We start from the raw sequence: 14,715 nt of genomic DNA, 5'->3' as shown, positions 1-14,715 counted from the left end.
ATGCTCTATTGGCCAGTCCCAGCAGTTCTTGCCTCCCCTGCTACATATCTAAGAAGCAATAGCAGCACTTCTAGTACACTATCTTTTAAGGTTTCTTTACCTGAGCTGCTCAGCTTGCACAATAGTAGCACATTTCTGCTTGGGTTACCTCCCGGTCTCGGTGTGCGCTTATGGCAGCTTCTCCAGTGCCCTACCAGTCTACAACTGACTCTGTCGTCCTGCCCGTGCTGTCAGTTTTGTGTGTGAAATAAGGTAATTTTCGTGTGTGTGTGTGTGTGTGTGTGTGTGTGTGTGTGTGTGTTTTAAGCTCGTTCTCGTGATGCGTCTGAATGAATGAATGAATACATATTAGATTACATTATAGAGCGCACAGCTACTCAACAAGAGTGTCCTGGCTGTCCTGGTTTGTACGAATGAAGGTTACATGGCTGCGCCTGTGCTTTACCTGTTCCCTGTGAGTAGGGAAGCTTACACGTTTGCTGAACATGGTATGTAATTGTTCTCGGTTCAGGGGAAGCTAGTCCTGCATCTGGTGGGCTGTATCAGTTTTGTGTGTTTGTAAGCATGCACTCTTGCTGCCTGTGATGTACCAGCTCTGTGTAAGAGATATGCTTGCACTTCTGCTGCTTGTGCTGTTTGTTCTCTTTTGCTGCTGCCCATCCGGTGTATTATTTCTGTGTATGTGCTGGTGTGTGTGTCTTGCATTGCTGTTCCTTCTAATTCTTTGACTTATGTGAGCATTGAGCTGGTGTTACTGATAATGATGGTTCGCAGTGGTAGGTGTCTTTAAAGATAGAGAAGAGATCCTTCTTTGATTGTGAAAACCAGGTTTTACTACTACTCCCATTACTGCTTTGAACCTTTGAATTCGTAGACCCTTGGATGGCTTTTCCTTCACTTTTCTTGCAAAGTCCCATAGCAGAAATTAACATGCTCTGTTGTATTGTTCAATTTGGATTCGATTTATTTTGGAATCTGCAGACCATGATGGAAAGTTTGGATTTAAAGAAGCTTGTGTGCTGGTGCCTACCTGTTTCTGTATATCTGTGTGGCAGCTTGGACAGCAACTGCTTTGACAATCCCCCCGTGCTACCAGAGCTTCCTGCCAGACGTGACTGGCGCAGTGGCCCGCCAAAATCATTTTGGGCCCTTGGGGGTAAGACTTGTCCTCACTGCTCATCGGATGGCGGCTTTTCTTAGAAGTGAGGAACCGCATTGACTGTGTGTGCTGCGGCAGGGATTAGGCTGCTGTAATCTACATTGCAGTGTCAAACTATGATCTCCTGCTCCCCTCCTTTTACCTTCATTCGCTGGATTTAGCGGATCTCGCCAGCTGATCCCCTTGCTGCCACTGTTGGGACCTGGGAACAGACTTGCCTCCCTACTGCTCTCTTGCCTACTTGGGCAGCTAGGGGCTTATTCTTGGCTGTGCCGTGAGTGCTGGCTGGGTGCCTGATTATGTGCCTCTGGAGCTGGGGAATTCTCTTAGCATCTCCCATCTGCTGTTATCTATCACCCCTGGTGATATCAACTGACCCGGCGAATCTCTTAATTTTACTCTGCTTTGCAGAGTGATCCCCATTGTATTTGTGCCATATTTCCCAGCTGACTCTGGATGCTCTGCCTCGTGCTGAGCTTGACTACTTCCAGTGCCATTATTTGCTGATCCTCCTCCTGCCACTGCCGCACTTGCTGTCTGCATATTTCCTCCTTTCATACTTGTGCTTGGCAGTTCCTTTATGTGCTGCCTATTACTGCGGTTGGTTCTAGCGCCCTCTCCTTGGCAGGAACGGTGCACATATTCACAATGGGACAATGAGACCCGAGGCAAAAACAACTTACCTTCGAACCAGCTAGGACTCCTTGCCATAAACTCTCACCCTCTGATTCCACCAGTGCCTTGAAACATACAATGGCTGACCCTCTGTCAGATGGCATGACTACAATTATGGCTGAACTTTGAGCAGCTTTAAGTCTATTGACTCTAGATTTGACACCCTAATACGACTTTTCAGTGCCATGTCTGAAAGTCTCGATCCGCCATAATGTGAGGTGCAGAGTGCAGGATCTCAGAGATCGAGGACAGCAATTCCGATACTTGGGGGCGAGATCTTGTCGTAATAATATTCGTATAGCTGGCATATCAGAATCAACTAGAACAAAGCAATTGGATGTCTTTGTGGAACACCTTGTAGCTGAGCTTTTCAACAGGAAGTCCTTCACTGGTACCTTTGTGGTCGAAAGAGCACACTGAACATTTAGTCCCCGGCGAGTACCTAGGGTGCCGCCCGACAGATTATTACCAGGCTCCTAAATTATCGCAATACTGCATTACGGACAGCCTGGGACAGGGGTTCGCTGCAATATCGGGGAGTTGCAATTTTGCTATATCCCAACTATTCTCCAATAGTTCAAGAGGCCAGCCATAAGTTTACTGAATTTAAATGCACCCTCCAAAAGTTGGAGCTAAAATATGGGATGCTCTATCACAGGCCATAGCGGATTGAGCGGATCCATGGCCCCCGGCTTACATGGGTTCACGTGCGACTTTAACAAAACTTATAAACCACTTCTGGTCCCTCATTTATTAGATATGCTGTATCTCTTGAATGTGGCACCCTCCCTCCGACACTGCGGGATGGTGTCATTACAGTTTTACACAAGACTCCTTTCCACTGCTCTTCATATCGTCCAATTTCGCTTATAAATTTAGACACTAAAATACTGGCCACGGTCTTAGCTATTTCCCTTTCTTTATTAATGGATGATATAATTTCTCCTATGCAAATTGTGCAGCACAGTTCCACTTCAGTCAACCGTCGCACTTTATTCACAGTAATAAACGTAATCTCCCCAACCGCTCCCTCGTTAGTCGGGCTATTTGATGCTGAAAAGTCATTAGATTCATATGAATGGTCCTTTCTCCATGCCACTGTGACAAAACTGCGCATTCCAAATGGCTTTCGTAAACTGATTCGGTTGCTATACTAAAACCCTTTGTCCCGGTTGCGCCTCAATGGTAAACTCACACAACTGTTCCCCTCAACACTTGGTACCCGACAGAGTTGCCCACTTTCTCCCCTCTTGTTTATAATCTTTAGGAAAAACATCTTCATAGGGTCCTTAGATTTCCACGTTTGACACTATTATCTTCCCTTTATGCAGACGACATGATGTTGTTCATTAGTGACCATGCAACCAATTTACTTCCACTTGTGTGCAAGGAGCAGCAATAATGTGTTTTTTCTTCTCTGCATATTAACTGGAGTAAGTCAACATCGAGGAATCCTATTTCTGTTTTGCTCATTTTGCTCAATTTGAAGAGTTTGACAACAATGTAGTCGTGTTGCTGCGGTACATCAATGATGTTTTTATGGTTTGGAGAGGAAGTATTGACACAGCCAAAACCTTTGTGGGGAAACTGAATGATAACGTTAATTTGGTGTTTTCTGAGCAAATGAGCAAAACAGAAATAGAATTCCTCGATGTTAAGGTTATGATACAGGATAATACAGTGACAACATGTCTGTTCCGCAAAAAAACATCTGGGAATAGTATCCTGATGGCCAACAGTGCACACCCTCGGAACCTGGTGGACAGCATCCGATATGGGGAGCTGCTCCGGGCAAAGAGGAATTGTAGCACTGAATCAGCATTCCAAAATGAAAACGAAACAGTGTACAAAACGCTTCAAGGAGCGGGGGTACAGAAATTATACCATTGAGAAGGCCTGCACTCGTGTTGACTTAACTATTAGGAATGAACTACTCCATCCCAATAAGGTAGATGAGACAGATGATACTATCAAGATTTGTAACCACTTTTTCAGGGCAGACAAACAAGATTAAAAAGATTTAAAAAAAACACTGGCATGTTATATTTACAGATGAACATCTAAAAAAACATATCAGTAGTAATCCCGAAATTACGTTTAGAAACTGTAAATCTCCAAGAGAAGATTTGAGTCAAAATCATGTCACCAACAAAACCAAAAAGAAAGAAAAAGCAGGCTTTAGATGTTGTAGAGACTGCAAGGCTTGCAAAAAAAAGTGTGGATTGTGGTCTTTGGGAAATTCCTAATTCTGACAGAAGATTTGAGATCCGTAAAATGCTAAACTGTAACACCATGTATTGCATCTACCTATTAATTTGTCCATGCAATAAATGGTATGTAGGTAGCACCATACATTGTGCTAAGAAACGTGTGATGGAGCATGTGCATGCAATTAGAAACCACAACCCACAATATCCGGTTGCACGCCATTTCTTTGACTGTCTATTCCAAAACGAAAATCAATTGAGGATGGTGGTTATTGATATGGTGGAGTTGGGTGCGAGAGGAGGGAACAGAGCACGAACCCTTCATAAACTTGAGTCGAGATATATTATTGATTTTGATTGTATGACTCCAAATGGATTAACCTCGAGCGAAGAGTTAGCTGTGCATTTAATATAATGAATATCAAATTGAAGAAATAAGTAGATCTGCAGCCTTAGTTTTTAACATGTTTGTAATTTTATTTTAGGTTTATTGTGAGTGACCCTTAGTTTATGGCAACAATGAAATAAGGATATTGCACAATTTTTAAGTAGATACATCATATACGTGCCTTGATGTTTCTTTACTTGTCGAAATTCGCCCACTTGGGATTTATATGTTTGCTTGTTTTGAGAATAAGAGCCCACTTGAGCGTGATTTTCTACTTTAAGATGGATTGAAAAACTTTATTGAGAATTATCGTAGATACACATAAAGCGATAAAATCATAGTTGGCACAATATGTTAATATTCTGTGCAATACCATGTTCAAAATTGAAACATTGGAATAGCAATATGTACCATATGCTAAACATTGCCGCTTTCAAATAACAATTGTTTGTTTATTTTTTTGTAATGAGTGACAAACGGAACATGGCATGTTTATATATATTTTTTTGTGAAACTTATACAAATTGTTTTTATGAGTTATATAATGCAATTTGAGTAGTAAATGGGCTATATTTGTACATTTGCAATTGATTTAATGGTAATACTGCCCATTACAAAATGGCTGCCATGCTCGCTTGTTTAAGAATGCACTTTGTATATAAAAAAGCTTGTAGCATCATGGCGTTTGAAACGTGAGCAAGTCGAATGGTGAAACGCGTTGTTTCCTGCTATTAAAATTCACTTTTTGCACCAACAACCTTGTGGAGTCCGGATAGGTTGTTTTCTGATAACGGGACGTTGTGGAAAGCAAATTTTGAGCTACCGGTGGCCCTATTCCGGCCCGTCCGTGAGCTGGCCTGGCTCAGACCTCATACCGGAGCTGCTGTTATATATATATATATATATATCTATATATATATATATATATATATATACATATATCGTCCCAATCTCCAAGACTGCCAAATCATGCACAGTTCTGGAAAAACGAAGAGGGGAACCCAAAGATGGTGCCAAACAAGTGTGTTTATTTAAAGCTCAATCTCGCCCAGCATGCCCGCCATTATGCGTTTCGACAGTATCCACTGTCTTGATCACATGATGTGATCGCAAAGTTACATGGGAATTAATCCATCAAATCATTGACACAAAAGGTGGACTAAAGTGTAACCACCACATTCAAAACGTAATATTCCTTCAAAAGGGTACATGGAAACAACAAAAGGACTAAAACAATATTGTATAGCCCAATTCCATCTTAAATACAACCCATAGTGGGTGAAATAAACTGAAGTATATACATACATGTGCAAATACGCAAATAAATATACATGTATAAAAAACCTCATCAATAAATATATATATATATATATATATAATATTCCAAAGAAACTCCATGGAAGAAGGCACTGACTCGAGGAGTTTAGAAGAATCGGCATAAATTTATTCTGCAAGGTCGCCCTCAATCCAAGAGGTAAGGAGAGACACGTTTCGGATTTCTAGAATCCTTTGTCAATCTAGTTTGGCGCAAAAATACATACAAAATAAATAGCCTTCCCATTGGACCATCAGTATATATATCTTGACCCGAAGGTATTGGAGCACTTTACATGAGCACCAGTTGAGTTACACATTCAGGCACGGGGAGATTATGTGATTTGCCCAGAATCACAGGATGTGGATGCGACCCCTGAGGCTTGAACCTGGGTTTCCAGCACCAAAGGCGGCAATCTAGCCATCAGACCACATCCTCTCCCCTAGTGGTGACACAAAGCGTGGCATTCTCTTATTCTTTTATTATCCGAGATAAACATGTCTTCACATAGTAGAGCCTATGAAATGTCTGCAATAGAAAGTTGTTTCATTGTACTGGTGTTACAAAGCAGGCTCATTTAGGATCACAAATGTGATAGAGAGGAGTGGAGTAAATGTGAGCAAGAGGTAAGAGAATCTTTTTTTTTTTTTTAAATTTAAATGTAGTGTGTTTAGGAAGTAGGAGGAAGTCAGTCAAGCTCAATAGGAATGCTGTCCAAATGTTTCATTGACACAAATCTGCAGTGGTGTCCTGAGTCCTGCCAGGGTTTCTGGGTACCTTGTGAGAGATGACTCATTTAAAATTAATTCTTGAGGAAGAAAATGTGAAGGCAGCCCTGGTCGATGGGCAAATATTTCCATGTGCCAACATGTATGTGATCTGTCTGATCACCATAGTCCATCAATGTCTTCACCCAAATAAAGGCTATTCAGAAGACTACACTGCCCCATATTGACACATAAATTCCTGCAATGTGATATCCTTATCAAGTGTAATTATACTTCCTGTTTTAAAAGGAAAGGCTCTTGAAACTACCTATAAATGTTTGTTATTGGCACCCAGGTGCCCAGATTGTCCAGTCCTATTTTTTATTTAGTCTGATACCAGTGGTCCAGAGTTTGGGTTTAAAGAATGCTGGATGCCCAAAACGAGCCATCATAAAGTTTCAGTGAATTTCTGATGATGTGCCTTGAACATGCTAGCTGGAGTGTATGGATGAAGAAAATTAATGTTGTTTTGAGCCTCTACGTTCAGTCAGACGACAGTCGCAGTTTCGTGGACATTTGAGACTCACAAGTGAAATAATGAATAGGTTTGTGACAGTGTTGCATGACCTGAAAGAGAGGTGGAAGACTGTCTGTGGTGTTCCAGTGCAGCTGTGTAGTTCAGCCATTCAGCTCTTGATTAGCTTGCACTGCAAGTCAGGGGATCGAGAGTATATAAGGGAGTGTGTTGTAGTATTGCAAGGGGTGGAGAGAGAACATCTTAAATTGGGTTGAGATGTTCACAGCACCAACTAATTTCATGGAAGGAGGTTGTGAACCACTCGAACATGATGTGCAAATCACTTACTACTTCTCCATATAACACCATTGACCAGAGTTTACTTAATTCTGAAATTCATCATCCTCAGATAAAGACTCCAATGCTCCTATCTTCCTTTTGCGTCTTTTCAATATTTCTAAATAGCAAACGTGACTTGAATCAGCAGGTGTCGGAATATGTAGAGTTCCTAATGTGCTAAGTTTAAGGTATATGTGTGTATTGATTTAGACTTCACCAGCACATATTTTGAAGCATACTTTGATTTTATAAAGAATCTATAATGCAACTTTTTACAGTGTTTTCTTCCAACTCTGCCTATTCTTTGGTTTATAGATTCGGTGTTTGTACCGTTTGTTTTATTTCCACTTTTATTATTCTCATTACTAGTTGCCTTTCCTTAAAAACGATTTGTAATATTTCCAAATGCGGAGCAAGCACCCATAATACTTTAAAATAGCTTCTTCTTTTTTAATTTGCAGCGCAGTGAGTGATACTTTGGTGTTTGTTGTTATTGAAAATGTTGAAGATTGTTAGAAGAAAACATGTTCTCACTGATTATTTCCCTTAAATATACCTGTGTATTTAAATTCCCTTTCCGATTAGAAAAACCTACTGTGTGTATCATATTTCCAATTAAAATGACAAAAGTGTTCCTTTGGAGTAAACAGAACTTGTTCCCATATCCACAGAGACTGAACCTATTGTCCCCTTGAAACATACTATTGTAAAAACCCTGCATTTAGGCTGTGTTTGTGGTCGGCTAGTTGGAAGTTTGCTGTTTCCATAGTGTACACATGGGACTTGTGTGACTTCTTTTTTTAATATGGAGAGATTAAGAGTGCACAACGCTCAGTATTATTGAACTTGAAATTGCCCTACTAGAAAATGGTTGCAGTTTTCTTGAATCAAATAGATATTTTTTTACATCTTTAATAATTTAACATAAAGAGAATTTTTTTTAACTTACACAAGTTGCATTATTTTGTTCCAACTTTAGATTTAGGCCATTTTATTAAATATCTTTTATTAATTTAGAAAGATGGCAGCACATAAATAAAACACAAGGCAGTACAGCATTCCAGTATGCACATTATAGCCAGTTACTCGATCAAACTCGTGCTTAGGCAGTCCAGTTCGGTTCAGTAGATTTACACGGGTCAACACTTAAGAGCACATCCCTACCCCCAGCACAATGTTCGTTCAACTCCAGATTTCAATACACTTCTTATACTTTTTAGCTTAACAGTTCCAATCCATATCAGTTTGTATTTCGTCCAAAACTTTCAAGGTGGACGAGTGTCTAGTGTGTCAATTCAGTTCAAATACCCTATATTCGGCCAGATGAGGCCATAAAATACATATTTCAACACGATACAAACATAAAAGAAAAATAAAATAATCACAGAATGGTAATTAAAAGTCTTGTTTGTCAATGATGAGCTGCATAATTTCAGCCCATTTCATTAGGTTATTTGCTTACGTCTCGTCCGTACATGTGCTTTTTACATTCATCTTTAACGCTAGCAGCCTTCTAGTATATCTTCTTTCCAGTTGCCATAATTGGGCAGTGTGTTCTTTTTCCAATTGATTGCTATTCTGTTTTTCGCCTACACTGTCCCCAGCAATTTAAAAACAATATATATATATTCATCACTTGTCATGTGATCAAGGCTCCTGCGAGAGCTGAAACGCCTTATGCCGCCAAGCACGCAATAAAGGATTAAAATTTGCACCAGATCATGGTCCGGATACCTTGTTTGAGGAATCTAACGTGTTCCAGTTATATTTGGGGATATATAGACGCAAGAACATATATAATAAAATGAGGACAGAATACTTTGCCCTAATGTCTAAATTGAAAAAGAACAATAAAGTTATTATCAGGCCTTCAGACAAAGGAGGCAATATTGTGTTGATGTCTAAAGAAATGTACACAAAGGAGGCATACAATCAACTCAATGATAGAGACTGAGATGTAATGGGAGTGATTTGAAACAAATGTACAACTTGTTTAACAAAAAACTTTCAAGTTGGAAATCTGAAGGCCTAATAACAAGCCAAGAATTTAAGTTCTTGAAAAATGACTTTCCAGTGGTACCAACCATCTATTTTTTACCCCAAGCTTCTAAAAATCCAAATAATCCACCCGGCAGGCCGATTATTTCGGCAAGAAAAGGATGCTTGGAACAGGTCTCCCAATATGTGGATTTTTTTCTACAAAATCATGTCCAGAAGCTACCATCATATATAAGGGACACTAGTGACTTTTTACGTAAGATCAAGGACCTGAAGTGGGAATCAGGGTACCTACTCATGGCGCTAGATGTTAGCTCCTTATACACGAGCATTAATCACACTGATGGCTTGAGAGCCTTGGAACATTTTTTGGAAAGCTCCTTGGGTAATATGAGAAAGAACAAGACAATGTTATTGGAGATGGTTGAATTTTGCCTCAACAATAATATTTTTATGTTTAATAACCTTCTTTACAAACACTCAAGGGGTGTTGCGATGGGGGCCAGCTTCTCCCCCAGCTATGCCTGTCGACACATGGGCTGGTGGGAGAAGCTGGTCCTCATGGTGCAGCATCAGGGAGCCATGTCAAGTCATGTGAAAACATGGCTTAGGTTTATTGATGACTTGTTTATTATATGGGATGGAGACATGAATACGGCTAAAGAATTTGTGAAGGCTATCAATGATAACACACTTAATCTTCATTTCACTGCAAACATAAATCCAACATCAGTAAACTTCCTTGATACTGAGGTGTTTATAGAAGGTGATAAAGTTTATTTTATTTTTATTTTATTTTTTCCATTTGTATGGCGCACAGCTACCCAAAAAGGGTTTCCCTTTTAAACTCCACCGGAAAGCCACAGCAGAAAACTCCACACTTAACGCAAAAAGCTCACATGTCCAACATTGAATTCATAGCAAGGAAAATGACATACTAAAAGTCCAACTAGACAGCAAATCTAGATTCATTGAACGAGGTTACAATGAAAAAATAATCAGTACTGCTATTGACAAGTCAATGAAAAAAGATAGAGCAGATTTGCTAACAATGAAGAAAAGTAACCAAATAGGTGATGGAGATAAGACTACAACTGAAAGAAAGACAGGAAATTATGCAACACAAGACAAAACATTTAGGTTGGTGGCTCAACATAGCCAACAACATAGAAAAATAGAATCCATAATCAAGAAAAACTGGCCTTTAGTACTTAGCGACCCTGTTATAGGTCCCAGATTACCTAAAAAACCATCCATTACATATAGCAGAGGACGCTCAATGAGAGATGAACTGATAAAGACTAGCCCGGAAGTAATGGAAACAACTAATTGGCTTCAAATTCATAATGGATTCTATAATTGCAAAGTGTGCAAGGCATGTCAGTAAGGTACAAACAAAACTTCATATATTACACCCTTTGATCAAAAAGAACATAAAATTACAAAGCTATTGAATTATAAAACAGAATTTGCTGTTTGTTTTATCGTGCCCTCGTAACCTTCTGTACGTGGGGAGCACAAAGCTCCAAGTACATAAAAGGGTTTTACAACATATAAGGGCTATAAATAATCAGGATACTACCTATCCAGTAGCAAGGCATTTTAAAATTAAACACAAATCCAACAGTCGTGAGCTAAGATTTTTTGTAATTGACTGCGCTCCGGTCAGTAGGAGGGGCGGTAACAGAGAAGAAAAATTACGTCAATCAGAAACTAGATACATTTTAGAGCTCAATACAAAACAACCGTCAGTGTTGAATATGACTGAGGATTTGTCTACTTGCCTTTAACTATTTGATCAATATCAATCACATGAAATGTTTCTTCGAATGAGGTTTTATCAGCAACCAATAGTTCTTAAACTGTGTATATAGATTAAATATTCATATATTTATATATCTCTTTAGCAATTATATTTTTATGTACAAAACGTTTTTTTATACAAATTGTTCTTATACAACCGTATTATAAATCGGATCTTTTCTATTTTAGATGGAATCTTAGATTTTAGATAATTGCAAGATTACCACTAATTGGGTTGTATTAAATCCTGTGTACATATATTGCTTCTAAAGAGTAAACTACTTTTAGTCTTTATTCTATACATACATATCAGTCTTAGACCTATAATCTTGAACACAAGCAAAAACTCTTTGAAAACTGTGGTACTGATTATCTGGGATATTCATACCGAGATCACCCTCTTACATCTTTGATTGCCATATATAAAGTCAAAATCTATTCTTTAGAAAAAACTTTATTCTGCACATAGCACTTTAGTTGGGACCAATTAAACTTTAAGGCGGCTCAATAACTGGGGCTCCAGTAATCAAGCATGAACTAAAAAGTCTTTTAACAATGACTCACAATGTATTCATACAGTAAGTTAAAAACAAGGGTAAATAATACATAAGCATAATTATGATCTAATAATACCTACTTATATACAACTTAATACATCGGTTGGTGCACTGTCGAGTAACAAAGATCCCCGTTTTGATATACTACCCGATTGCAAGCTAGTTTTAATTACATTTAGATACAGTTACTTATGCGCTGTTAGAAAATAAAAAATAGTTTTGCACTTTACGCATAGCACTTTAGCACTTTCTGATATTTTAAATTCAAGCATTGGTGTTTCTTCCATTATTCAGGATGAAGAATGAGGTTTTAAATAATATAGGACACTTGGATTATTTATGTCTATATTTTAACATGAATTGCGACAAAGTAACTCTTTTATGTCTATGATTGTGAAATGATGAAAACGCAATGTCATGTTCTGATGAAATGTATTTAAACCAATGCTTATCGTTTCACTGTGTCATGTGATCAAGGCCCGAGGGAGGGGCCGAAACGCATAATTGCGCCAGAGCACTGAATAAACACTTAGCGCACGAAATTGTGGTCCGTGTCCGTTCTTCGAGGGTGATATTGACCCTGAACCGAGCGGAATTCCTTGGATATATATATATGTATATATAATCATTTTGTTTGTTTTTCGTATTTTGTATACACTCAACAGACAATTTTCCATAGTTTTATATATTAAGTTGCCCACAACTGTTTTAAGTATAATTATGAACCTGTCCCTGAACTTTCATATACATAGTTCTTGTCCAAACCATATGATTATTATCAGCCCTCTGTTCTCCACATTTACCACTTCAAGCATCAGTACCACATATATGTTTGCTAATTTCAAGGGTGTAAGGTAGGTTCTGTGCACATAATGACATTGTCAGTTTAAAACCAGTATTTTGCCCACCTCCAGTCCCTGTTTGTTATTTGCTTTGAAGTGTCTTTCACAGACATTTGCTGCACATGTTCCTCCTTTTCCTTTCTTTCTAACATCAAAGCCTTGTAGAGATTGGCCATAAGCTTTCCCCCACAGCAGTAGTCAGTAACGTTTGAAGTGTTTGCGAAGATTTTGTAGCATCTGGGGAAAGTTGTCCACAGGTGCCTTGCTAATTTGACAACTTGGTATGTTACCCTCTAACCACTCTGAAATATTCTTGCCCTCTAAAGTCACAAACGTATTATTGCTGTATAAATCTCCTGCTAATTCACACCATTCCTGCCTCCATTTTTGGATTGTTATATCTTTACCTATGTTATTGAATGTTTGCAGAAACCCATATTGGGAGTTCTGTAGCATATGGGGCATTTTTCATATCCCTTAACACTAGATGCCACACCCTTGCAAAATGCATTTTTTTTTTTTTACAAAATTAATGGTTTTATTTAGAGTCTATGCAAAACAAATGGAATGCCCAAGCTATTCAAGAGAATTTTACAACGCAAAGTTTAGGTTTACAGTTGTCATAAGATCTGCTCAAAAACCATATACAGATTCACATCTTTACAACAGTCACTGGTTACGAGACAATACAAAGTAAATCAACAGCTAAAACATTTTAAAAAATGCACCAAGCTTATGAAGTATTTAAACAAAACATTTCCAAAATGCAATGCTCCATACATTTCCTTTTGAAGGCTGCAGCGCTATTTCCTTTCATTTGACCTAGAGCGACTTCTAGATCTAGGGAATGAACGTGAAGGCTTGTGGTTACTCTCTCTGGATAAGGATCTTTCACGTCTTCGGTCTCTAGAGAGGGACCTGCTTCGGCTGCGAGAAAAGCTCCTTCGCCGTGGCGACCTACGACGAGGAAGCGGGCTTCTTCGACCTCTGTAGTCCTCTCTTGGACGTCTGCCCCCACCCCACGATGGAGGCTGACCACGGTCGTTTTGCGCCATTCGACAACTCAACTCTTAAACGGCAGCCACACAGTGTTCTTCCATCTAATTCTCTCACAGCGTCTGCTGCATCTCGTGGATCTTTAACTTCAACAAATGCAAAAACTGGTGGGTTTCGTGCCACCCACATGCTCCGGAGTGGTCCATAATACCCGAAAGCGCGCTCCAACTCTGTCTTGTTTTTGTTGTTCCCAAGGTTACCAACATAGACCTTACAGTCCAGAGGGCAAGAGTCGCGATGCATGGCCTCTCTGGAATGTAGTCCGCACTAGCTATCTTCAACTTCAGCTCCTTCGACCTCTTCTGCCGCGTCCCAATGACAAAATGGCCCAAAATTCTTAATTATATAATGTATGGGTGCTCCCCCAGACTCATGTTCCCCATCATTTATGCCTCTTATAGTGTACCTTGTGGATATGTGGCCTTCAGCAACCTCTTTTCCCAGTTATTTTGGCCATCAAACCAGTGAATGGCATTGTGCAGCAGTACTGCTACATAGCATAATAATATATGTGGAAGGCCCAACACACTCGTCTCTTAGAGTAACTTCAGTATCTCCAGTTTTACTCTAATTCTCCCTCCTGCCCATACAATATAGCTTAGGAGTACATTCAACTGTTTGAATACACTCTTAGGGATTGGGCATGTCGTGTTTACCAACATATAAAGACATCTAGAGAGGAAAATAATTTTAATCCGAGCTAACCCCTCTAGTCTGAACAGTGGGGATCTGTCCACAATTTCATGGAATGTTGGAGATCCATCACAACTCTGCCCATGTTATTATCATTCAGTTGGTGAGCTGAGTTTGAGGACACTCATATTCCAAGGTATCTACAGCTAGTTAGTTACCATTGTCTACCAAGTGTTGGTAGCCATCCACGTTCTATACCTTGCAGTGAGCTCAGAGGAAACTATTTCGATTTTTCTCAATTGATATGTAATGCTGATAACACCTCGAACTGGTATAATAATGTCATTAAAATGGGGATTTCTCCCTGTTGATTTTGAACACATAAGAAAATATCATCCGTGTACAGACACATCAAGTGTGTATGGCAGCCCAGTGTTATACCCATTCTGTTTTTTTCCTGTCTCAAGTGAAGTGCAAATAGCTATTTTGCCTAAGCAAAGAGCAATGCTGATAGGGCAC

The 14,715-nt window shown here is 39.3% G+C and overlaps 1 protein-coding gene and 1 pseudogene across 2 annotated transcripts in view; one reads left to right on the top strand and one right to left on the bottom strand.

Annotated features, from left to right (window-relative positions):
- The window catches only part of AFTPH (aftiphilin), a 331,590-nt gene that overhangs the window by 76,330 nt on the left and 240,545 nt on the right, over positions 1–14,715 (top strand). The window lies entirely within an intron of this gene.
- On the bottom strand, positions 13,018–13,852 carry LOC147709014 (serine/arginine-rich splicing factor 3 pseudogene; annotated as a pseudogene).

Source organism: Lissotriton vulgaris, chromosome 6 (assembly GCF_964263255.1).
Source record: "Lissotriton vulgaris chromosome 6, aLisVul1.2, whole genome shotgun sequence".
Classification (NCBI taxonomy): domain Eukaryota; kingdom Metazoa; phylum Chordata; class Amphibia; order Caudata; family Salamandridae; genus Lissotriton; species Lissotriton vulgaris.
This window is presented reverse-complemented; position numbering and strand designations above follow the sequence as displayed.